A 24,422-nucleotide genomic window follows, 5' to 3' on the forward strand; every position below is an offset into this window, starting at 1 on the left:
AGATATCCTATGACATCACTTATAGGTGTTACCAGAAATTGATACCCACGAACATATTTCCAAGAGAAGGACATGCATGGATTAAGATAACAAAATTATTTTTAACCAAATATAAAGGTGTAAGGAATGAATGAATTAGGATATGGGAGGTAACAGACATGTACTAACAGATGAAATATATAATCACAAAATGCCTTTGTAATACAAAGAGAGGTCTACTAAACACTGTAATAACCTACAGGTAAAGGAACCAAAGGTGAATAAATAGATACACAGATATAATCAACCAGATTCTGTAAACGTTGAAGAAACACAACATTTTAATCAAATTTGCTCTGATACTTAATAAAAATTAAATTTATAAATCAAACTAGCGATACGGAGATATTAGCTCTTCGGGTGTGCCCTGGCACATTCCACTCTAATTTGCAGCCTACTAACACGATTTCCAGGAAGTCTCTTCGGCCCAAAAACCGAGTTGGAAATGTAGAAATGCTGCCGGCTTGTGGCTGTTTCCCGGAAGAGCGGCTTTAAGCCCACAGCTAATGGTCACTTAACATTCACAAGGACTCAGGGCTGTAAAGGACACCTGCCCTCAAAAAATGTCCTGAGGTAGGGAATGGACAAAAAAATTCAAAACAGGCAAAATGTTCAAGAAGATAGTATGAAGAGGTAAGTTTGACTCACTCTCTGTTAAAATAAAGGAAAATGGATAAAAGCTCAAACTCAGGAATTATTAGACTCATGCAAATCTAATTTACAAAAAGGTTTCAACTCACACCAGTCGACTGACCGTCAGCAAGAAGTCTACAAACAATAAATGCTGAATGGGTTTTAAGGAACTGTGTACCCTTTAGCTGCTGGTGAGATGTAAAGTGGTAACAGCCAATAATGAGAACAGAAAGGAGCTGCGTTTAAAAGTAAAAATTGAGGTAACATTCAATCCAGCAGTCACACCACTGGGCCTCTCACCTGAGAAGACCAGAATCGAGAAGACCCAGGCTGCAAAAGCTGCACTGCAGCCTTATTCACAATAACCAAGACATGGAAGCAACCAAAATGTCCATCAAAGATGAATGGATAAAGAAGAAGTGGTCCATGTACACAATGGAATATTAGCCATGGAAAACAATGAAACACTGCTCTTTGAGGTACCATAGATGAGCCTAGAGATAATCACAGAACATGAGGTAAGTTGGAAAGCAAAAGACATATATCGTATGATATCACTTGTAGGTGTTAACTAACAACTGACAAATATGGACATATTTCCACAGAGAAAGACACACACAGACTTAAAAAACAAACTATGCGTATCTAAAAGGAAAGGTGGGCAGAATGGATAAATTAAGTTTAGCGTTACCATACGTATACAAATACATATTATATACATATATCAAAAAGACCGACAATATAGTAAGGGAGGTCTATGGAACACTCTGTAATATTTTACATGGAAAGAGGATCTGTACATGAGTAGACATATATAATGTACAAATGAACCAGATTGTGTACACCTAGGACAAACAATATTCTAATCATTACCCCGATTAAAAAAAATTTTAAGCCAAGAAGAAGTAATGAGATATAAACTTACGGACGTTTCTCCTAGCATATTCCATTCTAATTTACAACCTAGGAACACGACTTCCAGAAAGGCTCTGCTGCCCTAGTACCCAAATTTGGGAATGGAGAAATGCTGCCTCCTTGTGGCCGTTTCCCACAACAGCAGCTTTAAACCCAGTGCTGATGGTCACTAAATATTCACCAAACTTGCAGGTCTGTAAATTACATCTGCCCTCCAAAAAAATGTTGAGTTTGAAAATCGACCAAAAATTAAAAGAGGGCAACCTTCCAAGAAGACAATTTCAACAGGTATATTGTACTCACACGTTTTTCTTTTCTTTTTTTAACACAAAAGTAAAAGACGTGGAAAAATGATGAATTTTAGGAATAATTAAAGACATGCAAACCCAAATTACAAAAACCTGTCAGCTCACAGCAGTCACATTGGTCATTAGCAAAAATGCTGCAAACAATAAATGCTGAAGGGATTGTGGAGAAATGCATACCCTCGGTTCTAACGGGGACGTGGTAAGAGCCACTAATGAAAACACAATGCAGGTGCTTTGTAAAGGGAAACATTGAGCTCCCAGTCAATCAGTCAAACCCACTGCTGGGCCTATCACCTGAGAAAATGAGAATCAAAAACTCACAGGCTGGCAGTCCTGCACTCCAGCAATATTTACCATAGCCAACACTTGGAAGCAACGAAAATGTCCATCAACAGAGGAATGCACCAAGGAGAAGTGGTCCATGTACACAATGGAGTATTACTCCAATAAAAAATATAAATTAAATTTAAAAAACAAACAAAAATAAGAAGACATTAGCATTTGTGGATTTATCTGGGCACATTCCACTCTATTTTATAACCGTAGAACACTAATGGCAGGAAGGTCTGTTTCCCTAGTACCAGCGTGGGGAATGTAGAAAGGCTGCTGCACTCTGGCCATTACCTGCAAAAGGAGCTTTAAAGCCTGTGCTAATGGTCACTTCATGTGACCAAGCACTGCAGGGGTGTAAATGAAACCTGCCCTAAAAATGTCTTGAGGGAGGTAATGGCCAAAAAATGTCAAAATGTGACACATACTTTAAGAAAACACTTTGAAGAACTAAGCTGTAATCACAGTTTGAAAAATAAAAAGGACATGTCTTAAAGCTCAATTTCAATGGATTATGAGACATGCAAATTCAATCACAAAGAGGTATCAGCTCACACCACTCAGAATAACCATCAGCAAGAAAACTACATACAATAAATGCTGAAGGTGTTGTGGAGAAATGCATACCCTCAACTTTAAGTGGGACGTAACCTGGAAAGACCCACTGAGAACAGAATGGAGATGCCTTTAAAGGGCAATCATTGAGCTACCATATGATCCAGGAGGCCCATTCCTGGACCTATAACCTTAGAAGACAGAATTGGAAAGACACAGGCAGGCAAATGTGCACTGCAGCAGTATTACAATATCCAAGACATGGAGGCAACCAAAAAGTCCATCAAGATTTGAGTGGACAAAGCAGAACTGGTACATGTACAGATGGAATACTAGCTAGGGAAAAAAAATGAAACAATGCCATTTGCAGCACCATAGATGATTCTAGAGGTAATCAGGCAAATTGTACTAAGTCAGACAGCAAAAGACACATATCCTGTAATATCACTTATAGGTGTTACCTAGAAATTGATACCAATGAAGATATTTCCACAGAGAAAGGCAATCACAGATTGATTAAACCAACTTATGGTTCACGAAATGGAAAGGTGTGAGCATTGGATACATTAGGATATTGGGGTTAACATAGATATAGAAGCACATGTGAAATATATAATCAGCAAAGACCTACGGAATACCAAGAGAAGACTACTCAACATTGTGTCATAACCTACATGAGAAAATGATCAGAAGAACTATAGATATATATATATGTGTAAAAGAATCACATGTTGCACACCTAGAACAAAGAAAACATTGTAATCAAATTTGCTATGATAAAATATAAAAATAAATTTAAAAAAGAACAAGAAGTAGTGAGACATAAACTTAAGGGGCTTTTTGCTGGTACATTGCCTTCTCATTTACAACCAGAACACGACTTCCATTAAGGTTCTGTCATCACTAATAAAGCAGCTTTATAAGCAATGTTGAAGGTAACTTAAAAGAAGTCTCAGTAATTATTGATAGTAAGAATAAAACAAACAAAAGTAAAAATCTCACTGCAAAAAGTATACATAGAGTAAGGGTAGTAGATCACACATTTATAGAACTTCTGTAAAGAATAAAAGACAACAGTAGTATGGTTTTTTTAAAAAAAAAAAGAGAGGGCCCAAATAAATCAGAAATGAAAGAGATGATGTTACAAGAGACACCACAGAAATACAAAGTATCCTAAGATACACACAGGGTAACTCAGGGCTCAGACTGGACAGAGCCCACTCTCCATTCCCCTGTACATGACTTACAGGGGCCTCAGGAACTGAGGAGGGGGTCCCTGGCGGGAGGCACAAGATAGAAGATGTTAGGCATTAACATGACTGCATTCATCTTAAACGTGCCTGAACTACATTCACACAAGATGATTTTGTCCTGTATGTACCTCAGCACCTCTAGTCAGAACTGCAGATCTTTGGCTTCACCACCTCTACTGACAGCATTAGCTTCACCTGCTGTGGACCATCTCCTATAGGATTTCTAGAACCACAAAGCATCGAAGCTTCACAGGACCCAGAGTCTGTGTGACTCCACTCAGTCTCAGAGTCTCAACAGAGACTCAACTCTTGGAGGGCACACACAAAGTAGTGTGCGTATCAGTACACAGGGGAAGGAACAGTGACCCTGTAGGTGAATGACCAGACGCACCTGCTGGTTTTAGATGGTCTCCTGCAGAGGCGGGGAGTGGCTGTGGCTGACCATGGGGACAATGACACTGGCAGCAGAAGTTCTGGGAAATACTCCTTGGGGTGCGCCCTCCCAGAGTCTGCCATTAGCCCCACCAACACCAAGGTAGGCTCCAGTGTTGGGTTGCCTCAGGCCAAACAACCAACAGGGAGGGAACCCAGCCCCATGAATCAGCAGACAAGTGGATTAAACTTTTTATTAAAGTTTTATGTAATCTGCAGACAAGCAGATTAAAGCTCTGCCCACCAGAGCAACACCTAGCTCTACCCACCAGCAGTCCCTCCCATCAGGAAGCTTGCACAAGCCTCTAAGATAGACTAATCCACCGGAGAGCAGACAGCAGAAGCAAGAAGAACTACAATTCTGCAGCCTGTGGAAGGAAAACCACATTCACAGAAAGATAGACAAAATAAAAAGGCAGAGGACTTTATACCAGATCAAGGAACAAGATAAAACCCCAGAAAAACAAGAAAATGAGGTGGGGAGAGGCAACCTTCCAGAAAAAGAATTCGGAATAATGATAGTGAAGATGATCCAAGACCTTGGAAAATGAATGGAGGCAAAGATTGGGAAGATGCAAGAAATGCTTAACAAAGACCTAGAAGAATTAAGGAACAAACACTTAGAAGGACTAAAGAACAAACAAACAGAGATGAACAATACAATAACTGAAATGAAAAATACACTAGAAGGAATCAGTAGCAGAATAACTGTGGCAGAAGAATGGATAAGTGACCTGGAAGACAGAAAGATGGAAATCACTGCCATGGAACAGCATAAAGAAAAAGAATGAAAATAAATGAAGACACCCTAAGAGACGTCTGGGACAATATTAAATGCAACAACATTCGCATCATAGGGGTCCTAGACGGAGAAGAGAGAGAAAAAGGACCCGAGAAAATATTTGAAGAGATTATAGTCGAGAAGTGAGAGAGAAAGGACCTGAGAAAATATTTGAAGAGATTATAGTCGAAAACTTCCCTAGCATGGGAAAAGAAATAGCCACCCAAGTCCAGGAAGGGCAGAGTCCCAGGCAGGATAAAACAAAGGAGAAAAATGCTGAGACACATAGTAATCAAAGTGACAGAAATTAAAGACAAAGAAAAATTATTGAAAGCAACAAGGGAAAAATGACAAATAACATACAAGGGAACTCCCATATGGTTAACAGCTGAGTTCTCAGCAGAAAATCTACAAGCCAGAAGGGAGTGGCATGATAAATTTAATGTGATGAAAGGGAAGTACCTACAACCAAGAGTACTCCACCCAGCAAGGATCTTATTCAGATTCGATGGAGAAATCAAAAGCTTTACAGACAAGCAAAAGCTAAGAGAATTCAGCACCACGAAACCAGCTCTACAACAAATGCTAAAGGAACTTCTCTAAGTGGGAAATACAAGAGAAGAAAAGGACCCACCAAGACAAACCCATAACAATTAAGAAAATAGTAACATATATATCAATAATTACCTTAAACATGAATGGATTAAATGCTCCAACCAAAAGATGCAGGCTCGCTGAATGGATACAAAAACAAGACCCATATATATGCTGTCTACAACAGACTCATTTCAGACCTAGGGACACATACAGACTGAAAGTGAGGGGATGGAAAAATATATTACATGCAAATGAAAATGAAAAGAAAGCTGGAGTAGCAATACTCATATAAGATAAAATAGACTTTAAAATAAAGAACGTTACAAGAGACAAGGAAAGACAGTACATAATAATCACGGGATCATTCCAAGAAGATATAACAATTATAAATATATATGTACCCAACATAGGAGCACCTCAATACATAAGGCAACTGCTAACAGCTATAAAAAAGGAAATCGACGGTAACACAATAATAGCGGGGGACTTTAACACCTCACACCAGTGGAGATCATCCAGACAGAAAATAAGGAAACACAAGTTTTAAATGACACAATAGACCAGATAGATTTAATTGGTATTTATAGGACATTCCATCCAAAAACAGCAGATTACACATTCTTCTCAAAGGCACATGGAACATTCTCCAGGATAGATCACATCTTGGGTCACAAAAAAAGCCTCAGTAAATTTAAGAAAACTGAAATCATATCAAGCAGCTGTTCTGACCACAATGCTATGAGATTAGAGATCAATTACAGGAAAAAAACATAAAAAACACAAACAAATGGAGGCTAAACAATACGTTACTCAATAACCAAGAGATCACTGAAGAAATAAAAGAGGAAATTAAAAACTACCTAGAGACAAATGGCAACAAAAACACGATGATCCGAAACCTATGGGACTAAGAGGGAAGTTTATAGCAATACAAGCTTACGTCAAGAAACAAGAAAAATCTCAAATAAACAATCTAACCTTAGACCTAGAGGAACTAGAGAAAGAAGAACAAAACCAAAGTTAATAGAAGGAAAGAAATCATAAAGATCAGAGCAGAAACAAATGAAATAGAAACAAAGAAAACAATAGCAAAGATCAATAAAACTAAAAGCTTGTTCTTTGAGAAGGTAAACAAAAATGATAAACCTTTAGCCAGACTCAAGAGGGAGAGGACTCAAATCAATAAAATTTGAAATGAAAACGGAGAAGTTACAACAGACACCACAGAAATACAAAGCATCATAAGAGACTACTACAAGCAACTCTAGGCCAGTAAAATGGACAACCTGGAAGAAATGGACAAATTCTTCGAAAGGGATAACATTCCAAGACTGAACCAGGAAGAAATAGAGAATAAGAACAAAGCTATCACAAGCAATGAAATTGAAACTGTGATGAAAAATCTTCCAACAAACAAAAGCCCAGAACCAGATGGCATCACAGGTGAAATCTATCAAACATTTAGAAAAGCACTAACACCCAGCCTTCTCAAACTCTTCAAAAAAATTGCAGGGGAAGGAACACTCCCTAACTCATTCTATGAGGCCACCATCACCCTGACAACAAAACCAGACAAAGACACTACAAGGAAAGAAAATTAGAGACCAATATCACTGATGAATATAGATGTAAAAATCCTCAACAAAATACTGGCAAGCAGAATTGAACAACACTAAAAGGATCATACACCATGATCAAGTGGAGTTTATCCCAGGGAGCCAAGGATTCTTCAATATACACAAATCCATCAATGTGATACACCATATTAACAAATTGCAGAATAAAAACCATATGATCATCTCAATAGATGCAGGAAAAGATTTTGACAAAATTCAACACCCATTTATGATAAAAACTCTGCAGAGTGTGGGCATAGAGGGAAACTACCTCAGCATAATAAAGGCCATATATGACAAACCCACAGCAAACATCATTCTCAAAGGTGAAAAACTGAAAGCATTTCCTCTAAGATCAGGAACAAGACGAGGATGTCCACTCTTGCCACTATTATTCAACATAGTTTTGGAAGTCCTAGCCACAGCAATCAGAGAAGACAAAGGAATAAAATGAATACAAATTGGAAAGAAGAAGTAAAATTGTCACTGTTTGCAGATGACATGGTACCATAGAGAATCCTAAAGATGCCACCAGAAAACTACTAGAGCTAATCAATGAATTTGGTAAAGTTGCAGGATACAAAATTAATGCACAGAAATCGCTTGCATTCTTATACGCTAACAATGAAAGATGAGAAAGAGAAATTAAGGAAATAATCCCATTACCACTGCCACAAAAAGAATAAAATACCTAGGAATAAACCTACCAAAGGAAGTAAAAGACCTGTACTCAGGAAACTATAAGACACTGCTGAAAGAAATAAAGGATGATATAAACAGATGGAGACATATACCATATTCTTGGATTAGAAGAATCAATATTATGAAAGTGACTATACTACCCAAAGCAATCTACAGATTCAATGCAATCCTTATCAAATTACTGGTGGAATCTTCTACAGAACGAGAACAAAAAAATCTTAAAATTTGTAGGGAGACACCAAAGACCCTGGATAGCTGAAGCAGTCTTGAGAGGAAAAAAAAGAGCTGGAGGGATGAGACTTCCAGACTTCAGAATATACTACAAAGCTACGGTAATCAAGACAATATGGTACTGACACAAAAACAGAAATATACGTCAATAGAACAGGATAGAAAGCACAGAGATAAACCCACGTACCTATTGTTAACTAATCTGAAGCAAAAGAGGCAAGGGTATACAATGGAGAAAAGACTGTGTCTTCAGTAAGTGGTGCTGGGAAAACTGGACAGCTACATGTAAAAGAATGAAATTAGAACACTCCCTAACACCATACACAAAAATAAACTCAAAATGGATTAGAGACCTAAATGTAATACCAGACACTATAAAACTCTTAGAGGAAAACATAAGCATAACACTCTATGACATAAATCACAGCAAGATCCTTTTTGACCCACCTTCTAGAGACATGGAAATAAAAACAAAAATAAAAAATGGGACCAAATGAAGCAAAATCTTTTGCACAGCAAAGGAAAACATAAGATGAAAAGGCAACCATCAGAATGGGAGAAAATATTTTCCAGTGAAGCAAATGGCAAAGGATTAATCTCCAAAAAGCAGCTCATGTAGCTCAATATCACAAAAACAAACAACCCAATCCAAAAATGGGCAGAAGACCTAAATAGACATTTCTCCAAAGAAGATATATAGGTTGCCAACAAACACATGAAAGAATGCTCAACATCACTAATCATTAGAGAAATGCAAATCAAAACTACAGTGAGGTATCACCTCACAGCAGTCAGAATGGCCATCATCAAAAAATCTACAAACAATAAATGCTGGAGAGACATTTATTGGAGAAGAGGGAACCCTCTTGCACTGTTGGTGGGAATGGAAATTGATATAGCCACTAGGGAGAATGGTATGGAGGTTCCTTAAAAACTAAAAATAGAACTACCATATGATCCAGCAATCCCACTACTGGACATTTACCCTGAGAAAACCATAATTCAAAAAGAGTCATGTACCACAATGTTCATTGTAGCTCTATTTACAATCTCCAGAACATGGAAGCAACCTAAGTGTACATCGACAGATAAATGGATAAAGAATATGTGGCACATATATATAATGGAATATTACTCAGCCATATAAAGAAACGAAATTGAGTTATTTGTAGTGAGGTGGATGGATCTAGAGTCTGTCCTACAGAGTGAAATAAGTCAGAAACAGGTAAAACAATACCGCATGTTAACACATATATATGGAATCTAAAAAAAAAAAAAGTTTATGAAGAACCTAGGGGCAGGAAAGGATTAAGGACACAGACGTAGAGAAATGACTTGAGGATATGGGGAGGGGGATGGGTAAGCTGGGAGAAAGTGAGAGAGTGGAATGGACATATATACTCTACCAAATGTAAAATCGATAGCTAGTGGGAAGCAGCCACATAGCACAGGGAGATCAGGTCGGTGCTTTGTGACCACCTAAAGGAGTGGGATAAGGGGGTGAGAGTGAGGTGCAAGAGGGAGGGGATATGGTGTTATATGTATACGTATAGCTGATTCACTTTTTTATATAGCAGAAACTAACACACAATTGTAAAGCAATTATACTCCAATAAAGATGTAAAAGAAAAAAAAAGAAAGCCCAGAGATAAACCTACACACCTATGGTCCACTAATCTATGACAAAGGAGGCAAGGATATACAATGGAGAAAAGACAGTCTCTTCAATAAGTGGTGCTGGGAAAAAAGGACAGCTACATGTAAAAGAATGAAATTAGAACACCCCTTAACACCATACACAAAAATAAACTCAAAATGGATTAGAAACCGAAATGTAAGACTGGACACTATAAAACTCTCAGAGGAAAACATAGGACGAATACTCTTTGACATAAATCACAGCAAGATCTTTTTTGACCCACCTCCTAGAGTAGTGGAATAAAAAACAAAAATAAACAAATGGGACCAAATGAAACTTAAAAGCTTTTGCAAAGCAAAGGAAACTACAAACAAGATGAAAAGAAAACCCTCAGAATGAGAGAAAATATTTGCAAATGACTCAACGGACAAAGGATTAATCTCCACTATATATAAACAGCACATGGAGCTCAACAGTAAAAAAACAAACAACCCAATCCAAAAATGGGCAGATGACCTAAATAAACATTTGTCCCAAGAAGACATACAGATGGCCAAGAAGCACATGAAAAGCTGCTCTACATCACTAATTGTTAGAGAAATATAAACCAGAACTACAATGAGGTATCACCTCACACCAGTTAGAATGGGCATGATCACAAAATATACAAACAACAAATTCTGGAGAGGGTGTGGAGAAAAGGGAACCCTCTTGCACTATTTGTGGGAGTGTAAATTGATACAGTCACTATGGAGAACAGTATGGAGGTTCCTTAAAAAACTAAAAATAGAATTACCATATGACCCAGCAATCCAACTACTGGGCATATACCCAGAGAAGAACATAATTCAGAAAGACACATTTCACCACGAAGTTTATTGCAGCACTGTTTACAATAGCGAGGTCATGGAAGCAACCTAAATGCCCATAGACAGGCGAATGGAAAAGATGTGGTACATATATAAAATGGAACATTACTCATCCATATAAAGGAATGAAATTGTGTCATTTGTAGAGACTTGGATAGATCTAGAGACTGTCATACTGAGTGAAGTAAGTCAGAAAGAGAAAAACAAATATCGTATATTAACGCATACATGTGGAACCTAGAAAAATGGTACAGATGAACCGGTTTCCAAGGCAGAAATAGAGACACAAATGTAGAGAACAAATGTATGGACACCAAGGGGGGAAAGTGGTGGGGTGATGGTGGTGGGATGAATTGGGAGACTGGGATTGACATATATACACTTATATGTATAAAATAGATAACCAATAAGAACCTGCTGTATAAAAAATTAAATAAAATAAAATTAAAAATTAATATTTTTTTAAAAAACAGAAAAAAATTTCTTCCCATAGACATTTTTATATGAATGAATTATTTCCATGCTTATATCTATAAATACAAGAAGAGGAATAAAACCTACCTTGAGCCAAAAAAGAAAAAAGAGAAAAAACAGAACCCACCGGTCATACAGAGGCAAACCCTATCAGGGCACTTGCTCCAGTGGTAAACAATTCTGAAGGTGGTCAGAGTTGGGGAATCGTCTCCCATGCAGCCAGCAGCACCCCCGACCCCCGCAAGGTGCGTCCTCATTGAAAAGCTGGGGGACCGTGCTGAGGCGTCTCTGAGTAAACGTGAGCTGAACCCCAGTCCAGCTGCTGCTGAAGTGTTCCCACCCTTCCCAGGTAAAACACCTGAATGTGTGCAAGGACTTGAAAGCCTAGAGGAAGGGCCATGGAGCCACACCAGCGACAGCACGCAGGCCAACTTCGTGCCTGCAGGCCAGCCAGGATCGTCCTGGCCCCGGGTGCACTTCTGGAAGCTTTCCATTTCCCTGCCTGAGGTACCCCTCCTGTCCCGGCCCCCAGTGCTTTTTTCCTTTCTCACCTCTGCCCGGGGAGAAATTCCAGTGGCAGGTATGGGTGACACATCCTCTTCTTTAGCAGGTGACAGCCTGGCAACTGCTGCAGAAAGTCCAGCAGAGCCCCACTCACACCGGGCCACCCACAGAGCCGTGGCCCCTCACTCCCTTCCACCAGCCCAGCCCCGAGACTGCTGACAGGGCAGAGAAAATGGCGTCAGGCACGGCTGCAGGGGCTCTTGCTGCCTGGAGTGGTGTTTATATTGACCTCAACCCAGGCACACCTGGGGAGGGCTGGCCAGCACGGTAAGGCTGCCCAGGTCAGCCAATCATCACCCCTCAGGGGCTCACAGTTGCAGAAAATGGAACTTGCTGAACCGGCCAGGTCCAAGGAACAGGTGTGGGCTCCTGAGAGTCAGGATAGACAAGGGGCTGCAGCTCTGGCTTGTTTTCTAATCATTTTATCTGGCCCATGAGTGGGAGACAACTTCAAGAAAACCCTCTCCTAATGAGAGGAACCCAGGAGTCAGGGAGAGGAGGGGTGATGGGTGGAGACAGAGGCCAGGTGCCCCGGCTGCAGTGGAAGCCTCTGGAAGGCCAGGTGGAGGGAGTCCGCACAGAGTGATGCCCAGGGTCACAGACCTGTTGGAGCTGCTGTTTGTTCAAGTCCTGCTCTGAGGTGCTCTGGGTCAGCTCTGACCAACAGGTGAGCTGGGGCTGCTCTGCAATGAGGGCTATGTGCACGGTTCCTGTGTGCCCAGCCCTGCCGGGGTACCTGCCCAGGGAAGCTCCGTATCCTGGGAGGGGCCTGACCACGAGAGCCCCATGGGCTGCTGGGTACCTGGTAAAGGACATCAGGACACTCAGTGAAGCCACCGAGGATATACATCCAGTAGTTCCTAATTCCTACACACTGCTGGTCATTCTACCATCCACCAGGACATGGTATTCTATATTAGACTTCAGTGATGCCTTCTTCTGTATTCCATTAGTCCCAGAGTCACAAGAAATTTTGGCTTGTGAGTGGCAGGACTCAACATACAACTAAAACAATACTTCCGGGCCGTCTTGCCCCAAGGGTTCAAAAATTCCCACACCATCTTTGGGGAAAGCTTAGCTAAAGACCTAAAAGTTCTACCTCTGGAAAAGGAAACCCTCCTTCAATATGCAGACGACATTCTGATCACCAGCCCTACTAAGGAGGCCTCTGAACTACCAAGCCAATAAAGGATAGAAGTTGTCCAAGAAAAAGCTCAAATATCACAGACTGCGGTGACCTGCCTGGGCTTCATTCTCACAGAAGGTCGGAGAAGCCCATCCCAGGAAAGGGAAGAAACCATTTGCAGCCTTACCCCTTTCTAAAACGAGAAGACAGCTTAGGGGTTCCTGGGGAGGCCAGGGTTTGCTGCTTCTGGATCCCTAACTACAGTCTACTAGCTGGGCCTCTATATGAAACACTGAAAGGAAAAGATGATGATCCTTTTGAATAGAATCCAGAAGTGGCCTTTCAAGAATGGAAAGAGCAGTCAATTCAGACCCTTGCCCTGGAACTCCCTAATTTAGCTAAACCCTTTGACCTTTACATTCCCGGTGAAAGGTGAATCGCCATTGGAGAATTAGTGCAAAAACTGGGACCACTTGAAATGGAACAATGCAAGAATGCCATCCAGGTAGGATAAACTACGGTCACCAAGGGGCTTGGCCCACTGCCACATCTGGCCAAGATACTGGCGGTATCTAAAAACCTGGAAATCAGCAGCCCAAAAGGCCACCTCCCTCCTAAGGGAAAAGGACCCTACGTGGTGATCCTAACCACCAACCATGCCTTGAAGTTGCAGGGGTCGCTCCGTGGGCACACTGACCTCGAGTGAGGAGGCCCTCCAACTCCAACCTTCAGAGAGACAACTCGGGACAACGGGACCCCATGATGAATCATGTGACCATCACTTGACCTGGAGCTTCTCTCAGAAAATAAGAGTGTGCCCCAAAGGAGCAGACTACTGCTTGAAGGACTTCCTGCACCCAGATCGGAGCTAATAAGCTTGGCAGGGGAACCGTAAATAACACTGTCACCACAGAAAAGCCTACAGACACCATGATGATGGTGGCCAATAAGACCGGCTGGACTCCTGGCTACTTCAAAAGGCCATTGACTCAGTGGCCTTCACGGTCCTGGATCACCACCGGCTCTGGACTGTCTGGGAGTTGAGCAGGCAGGGCTCTGACACCTGGTGCTGTTTGTATGTTAATTCAGGGGCCTAACTGAAGAAAGCGCAGACTACTGGTCAGAGCATCTAGGCTGGTAGAAACCGTCAGCCTAAGGTGGCCGAACAAATGTGGAGTGGTATAAAACCGCCCCCCACCCAGCGTCTCTGCGCATCTCTTTCCTGGACCCTTAAAGTTCATTAGAATCTATAACACTTTCAATGCTGGTGCTCAGGCAGAGGAGCAGAGAGGCAGGAGACCTTGGGACCATCAACCTCACCTGGAGGCTGCTGGGGAGAAGTTCTGCTTCTCCCTCCAGGTATGGGGACTCCCAACTCAGCACGAAGCAGTTACAGAAGAGGGGTCGGCACCCCCCGTGCCTCAACAATGAGGAATGGGACAAAAGGCAGAGGAGTGGTTTGTCACCGGCAAAGCCCATGAATGATTCCTCAGAGATAAAAATAGAATCTAGGCAATAAAATATAGTTTAACCTCTTTTTCCTTTGCGCTTTGTCTAATTTCACGTGCTTCTAGGTTTCTACATGCAGAGGTCCCACACCCGGCACTTCAGACCCGATTTCCTAGTGCAAAATGGCTGGGCCCACACCTCAGCTCGCCGGGCCCCATGCAGACTCCGCGATATAGAGCCTGCGCTGCAGCCAACCCGGCCCTCGAGAGCTCCGCCCCCTCCCTCCCACTGACTCTGACAGGATCCCTACACAGCAGCTAAGCCCACAGCCCGCGGGGTAGTGCATGCTCTCACCTCTCCATTCTCTGATCAAAATATAAAGTTTCCTTTGCTTGGGAACCAAACTCAGTCTCGATCTGTTGGCCCCAATGACACTGGGCAGGGGGACACTTGTTGGGGTCCACTCTGGAGGATCAGTAACAGAATTTGAGAACATTGTAACTTCAATGAACAGATGTGTGAGCCAAACTGTAGTTAACATAGAGCAGTGTATAAGGCTCGGGTAAAATAAGATGTTTCTAACACCTCCATTTGATATTTCCATCACTTTATTGTAAGCAAGTTCAGTGGAGGGGTTTGTCTTATTTGTCATGTCAACGTTAGAGAAATGACGTGATTTTTTTCCAAGGATGTACATCTAATAATCTTGGCTAAAACTTCAATCTTGTTTTGAATGCTTTTCCATTGAAAATGCTACCTCTCTTTCAGCTTCCCCCTTTCTGAGAAGGATAAAATCTTATAATTTATTATTACCAAAGGGGAAACACAGGAGGAGGGATAAATTAAGAGTTTAGGATTAACACATACACACTGATATGTATAAAATAGATCCTCAACAAGGAACTACTGTATAGCACAGGGAACTACACTCCATATTTTGTAATAACCTATAAGGGGAAATAATCTGGAAAAGAATAGATATTTTTATTGACATCATCTATCAACGACAGATAAAATGTAACCTAAAGGAGGCCGATGGTGAGTGCTTCTGACCCTGAAGATTTCAATCATCTAAAGCTCGTACTCTGCCTACTGCCCAAGGCCCTTAATGAACATACATGTACCCGTAGCTTAAAAATTTCCCATTTTGGGGTTTGGGGAGACACTGATTTAGGAAAAATCCCTGGTGTTCTCCTTACATGCACAGGACCCTTCCTACAGCTGAAACATAGCTGTGACACCCAGAAGATGGTACACTGTTTGATCGGGAAGAGTATGTAAAAGACACGTCATCTCCTCATCTCCCGGTAGTCGGGTTCACCACCCCAGCCTCTTTCCTAACAATCTCCCCACTTGGGGATGTCAGCACCTTCAGCATCCTGTTGCGCACAGTTTGGAATTTGTCCAGAGGATGAAGCGGAAGGAGAAGAAACAATGAGAGACAAGCCTTAGGTGTTCGGAGAGGCACATGCCACTGTAATTTCCCATCAGGAAGATGAATTGACCAAAGGGTAAGATGGCCCACGGAAATAGAATAGGGCTTGAGGAAATCCTGCTGTTTTGTGGCCAGTTCCCAAAAATACAAGTTGAAAAATGGAACTCAGGGGCACTAAAATTCACGAAACTGCACAGTTGAAAATATCTATTGTTTAAATTGTCTTCAGGTAATTCACCGAAAAGGACTTGTAATCAAAGGAGAATTGCAGGAAAGGGATTTGAAGAGGTAGAAAGGACTCACCATTAAAGCACATGAAAATGGGCTGAACATCAACAACGATGCAGTTGGCCAAAAAGGGCTTATGCGTTTTTTCTGAATATATTCAAGAAAAGGGTATACGCCCTTTTTAGCCAACCAAACAGGTGGGCATTGCAAATCCACACTACAAAGAGGTATCACTTTGCATCATTCGGAAGGACCATCCTCATAAAGTGTAAACACCAGAAATGCAGGACAGGGCGAGTAGAAAAGGGAGCCCTCTGATGCTGATAGTAGAAATGTAAATTGCCAACGGCCACTCTGAAGAAGTGTATTGTGTTTACTAAAACAACTAAAAAAATGAGCTACAGAGCATAGGGCAGTTCCACTCATGGGAACATGTTTTATCTTGGGAAAAAACAAAAATCGACAGACAAAGGCACCCCAACATTTACCGCCTCTCTGTTTAAAAGAGCCTTTACTTTGATACACCCTAAATGTCCTTGGAAGGAAAAAAATGGATAAAGAAGATGTGGTACTTATGTAGAGTGGGATATGACTCAGCCAGGAAATCAATGAAATAAGGCCAGTTGCAACAACTCGGGAGGAGGTACGTACGATCATTCTAAGTGACATAAGTCAGAAAGAAAAAGACACATATCATAAGATATCACATAAAGGTGGCATCAAAAATGGCTTCACATGAACTAAATTACAAAACAGAAACATAGTCAAATATATAGAAAACACACTTAAGGCTGCTAAAAGGGAAAGGTGAGGAGGGTGAGGCATCATCCAGGAGGTTGAAATTAGCAAAGATACCATTCCAAATACCAAATTGATAATCAACAAGATCTACACTACACCTCAAAGAACTGCACTTAACACACTCTAGTCACCGGAAAAGAATATATACGACTGGTAAGAATCTGTAAGAGAATTTATTGATGTCTCTCTGTACGTGAATCAAGTGGATGTACAGCAGCAAGAAACAGACCATTGAAAATCAGCTGTAACCAATATAATAATACATTTTAAAAAAAGACAGTGAGAGAAATAGAAATTTTTACAACTTTTGCTCAGGGGCTGTGATACAACCTGGATAGAAAACATCTAGACCCACAGCAGGAGGAGACATAAGGCTGGACACTGTTCGGGCTGAGAGAATTAGTGAGGTTGGGTGAGCAAATGCAGACCCTTTAAAGTAATACCGCCTGGTACCCATTCCATGGGCACCAAATCTCCACGTTCATGGGAATCTTCCTACAACTAAGACATGCATGGGAAACCAAGAAGATGGTACACAGTCTGATCAGGAAAGGTATCTAAAAGGCACCTCATCTATTCACCTCCTGGTGCTCAGGTTCGCCACTCCAGCCACTTTACTAACAATCTCCCCACTTGGAGAATGAGCACCTTTAACCTCCTGTTTCGCACGGTTTGCAATTTTTCCGGAGGATGAACAGGAAGAGGGGGAACCAATGAGAGACTAGCTCTAGGTGTTGGGACAGGCACATGTCACTCTAATTTCCCAACAGGAAGAAGAATTAACCAAGGCTCAGCCTGCCGCCCGGGAACCAGAATAGGGCCTGAAGCAATCCTGCAGTTTTGCGACCGGCTACCAAAAAAGCGAGTTGAAAAATGGAGCTTAGGGGCACTGCAATTCAAAAACCTGCAGAGTTATAAATGACAACTATCATCCAAAAATATATTGTGGTAAGGCAACGAAGAGGATTTGAAAGAAAGGCAGAATCGCAGGAAACAGATTTCAAGAGGTAGACTGGAATCACCTTTAAAGCACATGAAAAGCAGCAGAACTTCGACAATGATGCATACGCCCTTTTTGGCCAACAAAACAAGCGGGCAAGCAAATCAGAACTACAAAGAAGTCTCACTTCACATCGGTCGAATGAGCCTTCCTGGATAAGTATAAAAACCAGAAATCAGGACAGCCCATGGAGAAAAGGGAGCCTTGTTACGCTGATGGGTGGGAGGTAAATTGCCAATGGCCACTCTGGAGAAGTGTATGGTGTTTCCTAAAACATCTAAAAAACAGCTACAGAGCCTAGGGCACTTCCACTCATGGGCGTAAATCTTGGGAAAACCAAAAATTGACAGGAAACAGGCACCCCAAAATTTAGGGCTGCTCTGTTAACAAGAAGCTCGACTTTGGTACACCTTAAATATCGCAGGAATGAGAAAAATGGGTAAACAAGTCGCGGTACTTATGTACAATGGAATATCACTCAGCCATGAAATCAATGTCATAAGGCTAGAAGCAGCATAATGAGTGCATTAAGGTACGATGATTATAAGTGAAATAAGTCACACAGAAAAAGAAACTTACCATAAGATATCACTTATAGAGGGAATGTAAAAATTGCTACACATGAACTGAATTACAATACAGAGCAGAGTCACACATTTAGAAAACACACTTATGCCTGCTTAAGGGGAAAGGTGAGGTGGGGTGATGCATAAAATAAGAGTTTGAAATTAGCATAGGTACCATTCCATAAACCAAATATGTAATAGACAAGATCTACACCTTGCTCAATGAACTGGACTCAACAGCCCCTCTTCACTGCAGAAGAATATATCTGATTACTAAGAATCTTAAAACCTATGTATTGATATCTCTCTGTAAGTGAATCAAGTGTTTATAAAGTGGCATAAACAGAGCAGTGAAAATCAGCTAAACCCAATTATAAAAATAAATTTCAAAAACAAAACACAAAGACAGTGAAAGAGAAATTCTTACAAAATTCGTTCAGGGACTGTGATGCAACCTGGATTGAACACATCTACACCCACAGCCGGATGAGATATAAAGCTGGACACTCGGAGCTGAGAGGATTGGTGCTCAGGTTTGCCATCCCAGCTGCTTTACTAGCAATCTCCCCACTTGGAGAATCAGCACCTTAACCTGTTTCATACAGTTTGCAATTAGTGCGAAGGATGATCGGGAAGAGGGGGAACCAATGAGCCACTAGCTGTAGGTGTTTGGACGGGCACATGTCTAATTTCCCATCGGGAAGAAGAAGTAACCAAAGGCTCAGCCTGCCCCACCCCTCCGGAACCAGAATAGAGCCTGAAGCAATCCTGCGGTTTTGCGGCCAGCTCACAAAAAACTGAGTTGAAAAATGGAGATCAGGGGCACTGCAATTCACAAACCTGCAGAGTTATAAATGATAACTATCGTCCAAAAATATATTGAGTTAAGGCAACCAAGAGGATTTTAAATCAAAGCAGAATTGTAGGAAACAGTTTTCTAGAGGTAGATTGGACTTGCCTTTAAAGTACGTGAAAAGTGGCAGAACTTCGACAATGATGCAGTTGGTCAATAAGGGCGTATGCGTTTTTTCCTGAATATATTCAGGAAAAAAAAAATATATATATATTTCAGATTCTTTTCCCTTATAGGTTATTAGAAAATATTGAATATAGTTCCCTGTGTTCTAGAATAGGTCCTTGTTTGTTATCTATTATATACATAGTAGTGTGTATGTGTTAAGGGGTTAGTAGTTTAAAACAGATGTTACAGAAGCATCTGAGGTTTGGAGAGATAAAATGACTTGCCTCAGTTTGCAGAGTTAGACAAGAGGGGTAGCTCTTAAATTCACATCTGTCTAAATCCTCATTTTCATCCCTGGAAATGGCCTCTGAAGGTTCACCAAGCTCAGGAGGGACTTCAGGAACCAGGAGGAAGGATATATCTGTGGCCTAAGCAGGTACCTCGCTGTGGGCAGGGGTTTTCAGGCCTTGCCCCTTTCCGTGTGTCTGGGTCATGGGGACCGAGGGAACCACTGGGGAAAGAAAAAGGATACAGGAATTACAATGTGCCTCTACCTACTGCTGGGTAACCAAATGCAGACCACTAGCTTCAGTAAGCCGGAGCACCCCTACAAAAAGGAGAGAAAAATATTCTTTGAAAAAATTTGCTATTTCCCCTCAAAACAGGGACATTTTCATTTAGGAAAAAATTTTTTAATTTAAGTTATAATTTATACTGTTTCCATTTTGAATTCTATATGGAGAATACCATAATTTTTTAAATTTATATATTATATGAAGCTAGGGCACTGTAAAGTTTTGGGGGTTTTTTTTGTTTTGTTTTGTTTTTGTTTTTGTGGTACACGGGCCTCTCACTGTTGTGGCCTTTCCCGCTGCGGAGCACAGGCACCGGACACGCAGGCTCAGCAGCCATGGCTCACGGGCCCAGGCGCTCTGCGGCATGTGGGATCTTCCCAGACCGGGGCACGAACCCATGTCCCCTGCATCAGCAGGCGGACTCTCAATCACTGCGCCACCAGGGAAGCCCTGGATTTTTTTTTAATCAGTTTTAAGCTCAAAGCAAAATTGAGCAGAAGATACAGAGTGTTCCCATGTACCCCTTGTCACCACACATACACAGACTTACCGGTTATCAACATCTGCACCAAAGTGGTACGTTTGCTACAATTGATGAACCTACACTGACACATCATCATCAACCCAAATTTATAGTTTATGTTAGGGTTCACTCTTGGTGTTGTACATTCTATGAGTTTGGACAAATGTAGAATAACATGTATCACCATTATAGTATCACACAGTGTAGTTTCACTGCCCTAAACATCCTCTGTGTTTCACCTATTCATCCCTCCCTCCCACCCCAGAACCCCTTCTAACCACTGATCTTTTTGCTTTCCCCATAGTTTTTTACCTTTTCCAGAATGACATATAGTTGGGATCATATACTATGTAGCCTTTACAGATGGCTTCCTTCACTTAGTAATACATATTTAAGGTTCCTCCATGTCTTTTTATGGCTTGATAGCCATTTCTTTTTAACACTGAATAATATTCTGTTGTCTGGATGTATCACAGTTTATCCCTTCACCTACTGAAGGACATCTTGGTTGCTTCCAAGTTTTGGCAATTATGAGCAAACATCCATGTGCAGGTTTTGATGTGGACATAAGTTTTCTACTCTTTTGGTTAAATACCAAGGAGCATGATTGCTGGATTGTATGGTAAGAGTAAATTTAGTTTTGTAAGAAATTGCCAAACTATCTTCCAAAGTGACTGCATCACTTCACAGTCCCGTCAGCAATTAATGAGAGTTCCTGTTGTTCCACATCGTTGTCAGCGTTTGGTATTATCAGTGTTCTGTTTTTTGGCCATTCTACTGAGTGTGTAGTGGTATCTCACTGTTGTGTTAATTTGCCATTCCCTAATGACTGAAGCTGTGAAGTGTCTTTTCATATGCTTATTTGCCATCTGTGTGTCTTCTTTGGTGAGGCATCTTGCTAAGGTCTTCTGCCCATTTTAATTGATTGGTTTGTTTTCTTATTGTTGAGTTTTCAGAGTTCTTTGTGTATTTTGGATTACAGTTTTTTATCAGGTGTGTGGCCAATATTTTCTCCCAGGCTGTGGTTTATCTTCTCATTCTCTTGACACTATAAGTTTTTCAGTTCTTAAACCCTTTAAGGTTATAGCCCAGACTTAACACCATCTTCACTCTGTCTGAATATAGGAAACTGCAAGGACGTTATTGCTAACACTGATGCCTTCCAGCCCCCAAATACCAAAAGTGTTAACAAGAAAAATTACCTGAAGTCTAGATTCTTTGCCAAGATCTACCAAGTGCTAATAATCCACACAGGTGGCCATGGCCTCTTACTTAAATGTGCTTATGAAAGAGCCTTGGGAACACTGTATGAGCAGACTGCCGACTCACAAAGCACAGAATCCTGCTATAGAATTACCATCACGTTGTATCAGGGGCTTAATCTGAGCCTTAGACCTGACAGTGACTGTTTCTAGACTTATAGGTTAGGAGACCCTGAGGATCAAATCTGTTTGGTAAATAAGCATTTATTATTATTTCATTCCAATATTTATCAAGTGACCATTACGTTTGTGACACACACGAGTTATAAAGACATATAAAGTTCTCCAGGTAATTATTATCTTGTAGATGCTATATGGCATGTATATAAATTTAAATTGCCTTTCTGGTGAGAGAGGCAATAAATCTTGAGAATCACTGTGGTTAATTGTATCCATAAAGCCTTAGATTAGGGAGAGAACTTAAAGTTCATCTCATTTAATCTTCTTCCTAATGCAAGAATCAGAAAAGCCTAGACAGGAATTCTGGTTTCAAATTGACTGGTTTTGTGAGCATAAGCAAGTTATTTGATATCCTTGAGACCTTGCTTTTTCTTCTGTAAAATGAGTATCGTAGACTTGTGGTTGGACATGGCTGATGGAACATACATGTTTGTCTCCATTCCCTCTTGAAACCCTCATAAAATTGCAGCAAAGAATTTTTTTTTACCCATAAGAAACAAGAGAATGAGAGAGGTAAAAATCATGGGCAAAAATGCTTATAAGCAGAAAGAAGCCAACTTCTTTCAGGGAAAAAAGCCAATTCACAACCCGAAGAATCACAGAGAGTTTCAGGAATTGGCAGGGACATGGCACTGCTAAGGATGGGGGAATGGGACAGGATAGGAAATAGAAAAATTGGTAAGGAAGCAGATAAAGCCCTGGATTCCCCTTCCAGCCACATGTAGTCTGATCTTCCTTCACAGCAGCTGAAGATTGGAGGAGAAATTGAACCAAGGGACTCAGAGATGCCAGAATAGCAAAAGATAGGCTGCTAACACTAAAAACAAGGGGATTGGGCAAAAGGTCTACTTTGGGGATGGTGAAGGCCCCTGTGTTAATCAAAACAAATGCCCCCTCCCCGAAAATTGTCCACATCCTAATCCTCAGAACCTATGAATGTGTTACATTATATGGCAAAGACAAGGTACTAGATGGAATTAAGGTAGTTAATAAGTTGACTTTATAACAGGAAGATTATGCTGTATTATTTAGTGAGCCCAATATAATCACAAGCATCCTTAAAACTGAAAGAGGGAGGCAGAGTGTCACTTAGAGGAAGATGTGACTACAGAAGAAAAGCACAGTGATGCAGGTTTGCTGGCTTTGAAGATAGATGAAGGGGGCCATGAGCCAAGGTATGTGGGTGGCCTCTAGGAGCTAGAAAAGACAAGGAAATAGATTCTGCTCTAGGGCATCCAGAAAACACAGCTGACACCTTGATGTTAGCCCATCGTGACCTGTGTCAGACTTCTATTCTACAGAACTGTAAGACAGTAAGTCTGTTGTTTGAGCCAGCATGTTTATGGTTATTTGTTACAGAAGCAACAGAAAACTAATCCATCCCCTCAGGAAGCAATAGTATAGTACACGCATGTCATTTAGAAATACAGAATAGATTGCAGAAGAAATGCTAGAAAAGCTGAACATGGCTGGGGAGAGGGAGTTGGTGGTGGGGTAGAGTAGATAAGGGGTCTGCATGTTTTCATTGTAAGTCTTGTAAAAGCATGTAACCTTTAAAATTATGCTGCAATATTATGGTAAAAAAACAACTAAAAAAACACTAAGTTTCTTAGAAGATTTAGATATAGTCAACTTGTTCTTCCACAGGTGATGAAAACCATGTTCTGAACAATTGAATTAACCAGTTATGACCCAGCCATTCTGTAACACGCAAGATTGCTCTATGTCACATTATTCTATCATGTGTTTTTTTCACTTTACTTTAAACCTCTCTCTTATCATTTAAATAGTCAATGTTGGGACTTCCCTGGCGGTTCAGTGGTTAAGACTTCGCCTTCCAATGCAGGGGGTGTGGGTTCAGTCCCTGGTCAGGAACTAAGATCCCACATGCCTCGGCCAAAAAGCCTAAACATAAAACAAAAGCAATATTGTAACAAATTCAATAAAGACTTAAAAAAATACATTTAAATAAATAAATAGTCAATGTTATATGCTTAAAGTGTAAATATTTGCATCATCATATGTGTGAAATCATTAAACATATGATGTTTACATGAGTGCAACAGTATTTCTTTTACAGTTTTATCATTTGACTATCAGGGCGTCCCATGTTCTCTTGATTCCTGCCATGGTCAGCCCCTTATGATCGTGACCAGCGTGTAGTCTTTGGAATAAATCTCAGCATTCTGAAGATTTTCAATATAAATGATGGGTTTTAGAGTACAGCTGAAACCATATTGAAGTGTTTCTCATTGTAAACCATAGGAAGTCCAACAAAGTGTCTGTAACAGAGATGAAATTTATTTCTATTTTTCTACTATTTTTAGTATAAAAACAATTTGCTATTGGGACTTGAAAGAACCCCTTCCACAATGATA

The sequence above is a fragment of the Leucopleurus acutus genome, assembly GCF_964270905.1.
Source record: "Leucopleurus acutus genome assembly, chromosome: 6".
Lineage (NCBI taxonomy): Eukaryota > Metazoa > Chordata > Mammalia > Artiodactyla > Delphinidae > Leucopleurus > Leucopleurus acutus.